The 7,628-nt window shown below is 58.0% G+C and overlaps 1 long non-coding RNA gene across 1 annotated transcript; it reads right to left on the bottom strand.

Annotated features, from left to right (window-relative positions):
- Positions 1–2,190: 2,190 nt before the first annotated feature.
- Positions 2,191–4,905, bottom strand: LOC142819941 (uncharacterized). The gene is made up of 4 exons (XR_012897624.1): positions 4,714–4,905; positions 4,238–4,423; positions 3,377–3,496; positions 2,191–2,456 (listed from the first exon to the last, which is right to left on the bottom strand). It is a non-coding gene; the product is annotated as an uncharacterized LOC142819941 (long non-coding RNA).
- Between the last annotated feature and the right edge of the window lie 2,723 nt (positions 4,906–7,628).

Genomic DNA, 7,628 nt, shown 5'->3' with positions numbered 1-7,628 from the left:
GAGCTGGGGAACCTTTTTTGGGTCAGGGGCTCATGTCCCAGAGAAAAATCAGCTGGGAGCAGCACACAAACAAAAAAAAAACCCTTCACTGACGTGGCCCCCAACTGAGGAGGAGAAAGACACTCCCCACATTCGCCTCGCACACCAGAGCCTAGGGGGCCTCAGGCTAGTAGATTGTGTGCCCTGCAGAGGTGTGTGTTGGAGACTGGAACACCAAGGGCCAGATCCATGCAAGCTGGGGGCCACATCCAGCCCCTGGGCCTTCAGTTCTCCACCTCTGGGCTAGGGACACGATTCCTACCCATTCTGGCTAATAGCCATTGATGGCCCTATCTTCTATGAATTTATCTTGCTATTTTCTAACCCTATTAAAGTCCTGGCCTTCACAACATCCTCTGGCAAGGAGTTCCACAAGTAGGCTGTGCACTGTGTGAAGAAATACTTTCTTTTGTTTTAAACTGGCTACCTATTAATTTCATTTACTGATCTTTAATTTCATATATTATGGGAACAAGTAAATCACTTTTCCTTGTTCACTTTATCCACATCCATCATGATTTTATAGACCTCGGTCCTCTCTCTCCAAGTCTTCTCATTTCTAAGCTGTTCTAGTCTTTCTAATCTCTCCTGAAAGGGATGCTGGGTGCAGTTGCTGGGGCTGCATAAATTCTCCCCCCCCCCCCCTCCACCCACACACACTTTATCCAGCTGTGTCAGACTGAAGTCAATCACAGTATCTTGGCTTGGGCAGCAGCTCCTTCCAACCCTGAAACTTGAATGTCTTGTGTCAAACAAGGCAGCCAGGAGACTAGATGGGCTGCTGCATCTCACCACCCCCAACCCGCACTTCATCTCTCACACACTCACACTCCACTCTCCCACCCAGAAGCCTGAACCACAGTGCTCAGAAAACAAACGTGCTGCCATGGTTTGAACTGCTGACGGCTTCACTCTCCCAGAGAGAGGATTCACTGCTCTGCAGTAATTCTCCTCCCCCATTCAAAATGCAGCTAGGACCATAGCTCAGAAGGAGGGGAGCCACCCCTCTGCTGAAGGCAGGAGGCTGACAGAGGAGGAAGGGGACAGATCAGCCTAGAGCAGCATTTCCTAAACTTTTTAAGACCGAGGAACACCAAGCAAATTTTTTTTAAATGAGGAACACCAAGGATTTTCTGTTGAGAAAAAAAGAAAAAGTCTCCTGCTCCTGTAAGGGTGGCCATTTTGAATTCTGTTGTTCTCCGCGGCACACCTGTGCGTCCCGGAACACAGCTTAAGAAACACTGGCCTAGAGCAAGGTGGCCGTTTGTCCTCTAAAAAAGATGGTTCTGTTTTTTGCTACTCTGGCCTCTGTTGATACCAAACAGGAAGCCTTTGTGGCCTTTATTTTTCCTGAGACCAGAGGTGAGGGAAGCTGGTGCACCCCACTGCGGTGCTCTGGGCAAGGAGGAGCTGGCCAGCGGGGACACACTGCTGCAGCTGCTCCCAGCCAGGCTGGGCTCCGGGGACTCTCCTGCAGGCTCCTGTAACCCGACAGGTGAAAAGGGCTGGCTGGAGGTGTGACCTCCCTCCCCCTTCCTGGGCTGCCCCAGCCCTTAGCCTCCCCCCAGGGCCCTTTCGGGCTGGCGGGGGGGGGGGGGGGGGGGGGGGAAGGGGGGGCTGCAGCCCTGCATACTGGGCCTTCCTCCTCCTCCCCTGTCAGGGAGCAGGGGGAAAGTGCTCAGCTTGTGCCTTCCTCTTGCTCCCGGCTGTGGAAGATGCAGCAGGCTGCGAACTTCCCCTCGCTCCCTGAGAGTCAGAGGAAGAAGAGAAGCAGTGACCTGGTGTGTGCAGCTGCAGCCCCCCCCCCATCAAAATAGCACCCTCCCCTCCCCCCCACAACCCTCCCAGCCCTAACTCTGACTCCCGCCCCCCCTACATCTCGCAGCCCTGGATCCTCTATGCACTAAATGCAACTATCCCCTATTCTTGAGGTACCTCATGGGCCACCCTAGCCTAGAGGCCAGCTTCAGTGTAAGGCCCAAGGGTGAACAGGAGCCCCTGCATGGCCACTGCTCCTGTGCACGAAGCAATCCAAAGGCTGGAGGGGACCCCGGGGGCAGCTGAGAGCCCGGGTGAGGTTTGCACCCATCAGAGCTGGGCTGGTCCCACTGTTTTTCCCCAGGGCATTAACTTGTGACAAGTGCAGCTGTCTCAGAGCTAGAGCAAGCAGGGGTTTTATTTCTAGACGAGGCGGTGGAGAGCGGCAAGTCACAGCACCGTGTGCTGACACACAATGCCCAAAGCCCGTCAACAGGTCAGGGACCACACGGCTCAGGATGTGCTGGAGGGAACCACCCCTGAGCCCTGTGACAGCTTCCTCCGTCAGTAGCCCTCAAGGGAGCAGCTCACGAAGCGTCTTGGGAACTCTTGTTCTCTTCTGGCTCAGGCAAGGAGCTGTCCTCTGTTCCGGCAGGCGCCTAGCAAATAAAAGCCTATGACTATCAGTCCAGTAGCTCCTCAGAGCCATATTAAACACACAAATTAAGGAGACCACAGATCTGGAGCCCCGCTAAGCACCCAAGTTAAGAAGACCACCGATCCGGAGCCACATTAAGCACCCAAGTTAAGAAGACCACCGATCCGGAGCCACATTAAGCACCCAAGTTAAGGAGACCACCGATCCGGAGCCCCGCTAAGCACCCAAGTTAAGACGACCACCGATCCGGAGCCACATTAAGCACCCAAGTTAAGGATACCACCGATCTGGCGCCCAGCTAAGTTAAGGGTACCACAGATCTGGAGCCACGTTAAGCACCCAAGTTAAGGAGACCACCGATCCGGAGCCACATTAAGCACCCAAGTTAAGGAAACCACCGATCCGGAGCCACGTTAAGCACCCAAGTTAAGGAGACCACCGATCCGGAGCCACGTTAAGCACCCAAGTTAAGGAAACCACCGATCTGGAGCCACGTTAAGCACCCAAGTTAAGGAGACCACCGATCCGGAGCCCCGCTAAGCACCCAAGTTAAGGAGACCACCGATCCGGAGCCCCGCCAAGTTAAGGGTACCACAGATCTGGAGCCACGTTAAGCACCCAAGTTAAGGGTACCACAGATCTCATGGCACTGGGGGGCGAGATCCTGTTTCCCGAGTGCACCTCATTTTCTAATGAATTTAGTCGTTGAGGACAACGAAGCAGATTCCCCACTGGCCTTGCCATTCCTGCGGAGACGCGGCCGTATTGGAAACCCGGGTTCCCACAGGAGTGGCTCTATCTCAAGCAGACCAGTTGTGGAATGTTAAAGGGAAACACCCTCGCTGCCCCCTCCCCGAACCACAGAGACCTTGTCAGGGCCCCGCTGCGACCAGGAAAGTGGGGAAGGTCCCAATACTCAACCCTGAGCGCCGCTTGGAGACGGGTGATCTCTGCCAGCAGCTCGTCGCAGCTGGCAATGTTTGCCAGGAGGTTTTGCTGCCGGACTTCAAGGGATCGGAGCAGGGTTCTCATGCCTTCCACCTATGGAGGAGAGGAGGCCCAAGACATTCTCCAGGGCCTGGGGGAGATTAATGAGGGAGCCCCATGGAGCCAGGGAGGGGCTCACAAACTGCAACAGGCCTGGCAAGCAGCATCGGCACCAGTGGATGAATTCCCGTTAATTACAGCCTGGCCATGACACACGCTCTGCAACGTGAAAATGGAATCCCTGTTTCCATGGGCAGCTGGCATGCGAGTCTGGGAAAGCGCCGCCTTCCCAAGCTGCCAGCCTGGCCCCGTCCCCAGAATGCCTACGTGTTCCGGGACTGGGGAGGGCAGGCAGCGCATGGCCCGCCCTCTCTGTAATGAGGGCATTACCTGGGTAGAAGGGGCGGGGCTAAGGGCTCACCTCCCCCCTGCCCTACCTTCACCAGCTGCCCATGCCTGTTTCAACAGAAGCAATAACCCCTCTGGAGAGGGAGGCAGCGGGGTTAGGCCCAGGGCTTCTCATTGCGGAGTCCATTCACGCTTTGCCCTGACCCGAATCACATCCTCTCACACAACTCCGTAACTTGAGCATGGGGGTCAGCCCGAGCCAGCTATTTTCTAACCCTATTAAAGTCCTGGCCTTCACAACATCGTCGAGTCCATGTTAAAATGCTGCTTTATGGCACCGATAAAGGCTGAAGACAAACAGCATGTCGCTCCTTACATCTAACCCACCCTCATCCCTACCCCCAATCCCGCACCATACGCCGGACCCGTTCCCACAGCCATACAAACCAACGACGCAGTGTCTGGGGGCTGCTCAGCATCTGGGGGCTGCTCAGCATCTGGTTGTGTAGGTTCCTCTGCATCCATGGCCAAGCTAGAGTCCAGAGAAGTTTGTTTTAATCTTAGGGTCAGGCCAGCCCGGATGGCATCGGAGCCGGCCTCCAATTCCCGCCTTCTTCGAGTGGCTCAATCACACTGAAAAAAAAGTCACTGTTACAAGGGGGTTCTCTCCGCTGCTCCCAATCACAAATTAGAAATCCCAGGGGGAGAGGGAGGGAGGTGCTGGAGCAAGCCCTGTTAACTAGAACACAAGAGCTTGTCTCTTTTGCCTCTTGGCCATTCTTCCCAATTTGAGCTAGACTGATAAATTATCTAGCCCGGCATTAATTTCCAAGGCGCAGGAGTGCTTGGCATGAACACCATACACGCTAGGAAAAAATGAATGAGAAAGCCAAGAGAGGATCTTGAGGCAAACAGTGAGGGACCTGCTCTATTGAGTAGATCACATGCTCAGAAGATGTTTTGTGAAATAAGACAAATTCCAAGCCTGAAAGGATTCCCTGTAAAGAGTAAAGACAGAAGGTTTTCCTCAAACTGCTTGTTAAATGGTAAATTCTGTGCCCCAGGAGGCTATTTCACTAGAACGTGCTTTGTTCCCAGCTAGCTGAAGACAGACAACTAACATCACCTTCTAGTCCACCAGAGCAGCTAGCTGAGGCCTTATTTATAACTTCCTTCTGCAAATCAATTGGTATCACCTGTTTGTCCTTGAAACCTTCCCTTGTTCCATTTCTAAATGGGCCCCACCTCTAATTATATCTAGTTCTTCAGGCCTCAAGCAGAGCTGTAGTTTCTGTGAGGAGCTGGCTTTTTCTTTCCCTTCAGGCTTGGCTGAAGCATTCCCTGTGAGTCTTTGTTCTTTGCTGTCAGCCCAGCTGTAGTAAAATCAAAAGCCCCAGCGGTGGGTGCCAGAGGAGAGAGTGGCAGCCATCTTGAGAGGCACCTCCAAAGAGAGCGGGACAACAGTCTCTTGACAGAGCAAGGACTGGGCGATGGAATGGAGCTGCCCCAAGATCCTGGGACCGGAATGACCCTGTGGCATGTTGTGCTTTGTCTAATGGGCACTTCTGCTCCAGCGCCCTGGCTCCAGCGCCCTTCCATCCACTGCAGCTCCTCAGCGCTCGCCCTTGAGGTGGAGAGCAGGAGCAAGAAGCAGCAGCAGGAAGGAGGCAGGATTGGGCGCTGTGCACTGATCTCCCCTCCCCCCCCCTTCCCCAGGGGGCACTGAGTGCTAACGGGCATTGCCAGGCTGGGCTTGCATCTGGACCGGCACTGTGGGGCGCCTCAGTGATGGGTACCCAGCTAGACCTGGCTTCTAGATACTTTGGCACAGCAGCACAGAGACGTCCTACAGTCTGCCCAGCTCTGCCCTCTGAGCTCTCTGCCTGGGGTGCTGGCAAAGCTGTGTGGGGAGCCCAGGGCTAGGCTGGCAGGGGCTGCAGGTGGGGAGTGAGGGGCACCAGCAGAGCTGTGTGGGGAGCCCAGGGCTAGGCTGGCAGGGGCTGCAGGTGGGGAGTGAGGGGCACCAGCAGAGCTGTGTGGGGAGCCCAGGGCTAGGCTGGCAGGCGCTGCGGGTGGGGAGTGAGGGGCCCCAGCAGAGCTGTGTGGGGTGACCAGGGCTAGGCTGGCAGGGGCTGCGGGTGGGGAGTGAGGGGCCCCAGCAGAGCTGTGTGGGGTGCCCAGGGCTAGGCTGGCGGGGCTGCAGGTGGGGAGTGAGGGGCACCGGCAGAGCTGTGTGGGGAGCCCAGGGCTAGGCTGGCAGGGGCTGCAAGTGGGGAGTGAGGGGCACCGGCAGAGCTGTGTGGGGAGCCCAGGGCTGAGCTGGCAGGGGCTGCAGGTGGGGAGTGAGGGGCCCCAGCAGAGCTGTGTGGGGAGCCCAGGGCTGAGCTGGCAGGCGCTGCGGGTGGGGAGTGAGGGGCCCCAGCAGAGCTGTGTGGGGAGCCCAGGGCTGAGCTGGCAGGGGCTGCAGGTGGGGAGTGAGGGGCACCGGCAGAGCTGTGTGGGGAGCCCAGGGCTAGGCTGGCAGGGGCTGCAGGTGGGGAGTGAGGGGCCCCAGCAGAGCTGTGTGGGGAGCCGAGGGCTAGGCTGGCAGGGGCTGCAGGTGGGGAGTGAGGGGCACCGGCAGAGCTGTGTGGGGAGCCCAGGGCTGGGCTGGCAGGCGCTGCGGGTGGGGAGTGAGGGGCCCCAGCAGAGCTGTGTGGGGTGCCCAGGGCTGAGCTGGCAGGTGCTGCGGGTGGGGAGTGAGGGGCACCGGCAGAGCTGTGTGGGGAGCCCAGGGCTAGGCTGGCAGGGGCTGCAGGTCCGGAGTGAGGGGCACTGGCAGTGCAGGTGAAATGAGCAGCGCTCCTGCCTGTAGGGTGCCAGAGCTGCTCCGCCCAACCCCCTGCTATCCCAGCTTGTACTCAGGGGAATGTGGCAGCATCCACAAGTTATGGGAAGGGCTTGAGGGCAGCATGGCGGGTGGGCAGCTGCCCCACCCCAAACCCAGCCTGCTGCCAGGGCCAGGGCATGGATCTGGGGCAGCAGGGCCCAGGCTGGGGTCTGGCTTTGGGTGGTCCTGTTCCCATCTCTGCCACTGGTTCCGGTTCAGGCTACTCAGCACTGACCCGCCCTGGGTCTCCCTTCCCCTCTCTGTGCAATGGGCACAGTTAGACCAGCCATGGGCACTGGCCTAGTTGCTGGTAGCCAAGTGCGTTGGAGGGCTCTCTGGGACAGAACTGCAGGGCTCCGCTCCCCCAGCCAGGTCGAATTCCCCAGCCACCTCGGGTGCTGGCTGCTGAGCCCTCAGGCCCCACATAGCACGTTTCCCCAGAGAGCCCCCAGCCAGCTGGCCATGTCCCTGGCTCTGGGGATCATTGTCAAGACAATTGGGCTGACGACCCGCCAAGTGCTCCCACCTCTGGGCTCCTCCTGGAATGGGGAAGGGCTGGGGGCAGAGAACAGGCACTGGAATACGGGAGAGGGCAGGAGAACGGCTTGGCTGGGAGAACAGGTGAAGCCCAGTTGTGATCTACATGTTGGAGAGGACGTCCCAGTGCCTTTCTCCTACCCCTGGGAGCCCTGCGGAAGGCATTTGGGGTCTGCCTGAGACCCAGGGCTGCTCACATCTCTCTGACGTCCCCTCAGCTTTGTCTGGGAGTGGGAGAGGGGCTGAGAGGCTGCTGCCAGGCCAAGGGAGCTGTCACCAAGGCCAGGCTCTGGGCCCTTGCATGGAGGTGCGGAGCTCAGCTGCTGACCCACCTTGGCAGTCAGAACAGGTGGCTCCTGGGAGCTGCAGCCCGTCTGTCAGCTGGGTTGGGTGTCGCGGCTGGGGGCGCGGGGGAGGGACAGGCGATCCCCG

Source organism: Pelodiscus sinensis, chromosome 25, assembly GCF_049634645.1.
Source record: "Pelodiscus sinensis isolate JC-2024 chromosome 25, ASM4963464v1, whole genome shotgun sequence".
In the NCBI taxonomy this organism is placed as follows: Eukaryota; Metazoa; Chordata; order Testudines; family Trionychidae; genus Pelodiscus; species Pelodiscus sinensis.
Note: the sequence above shows the minus strand (reverse complement) of the source record. Positions and strands in the feature narration are given on the sequence as shown.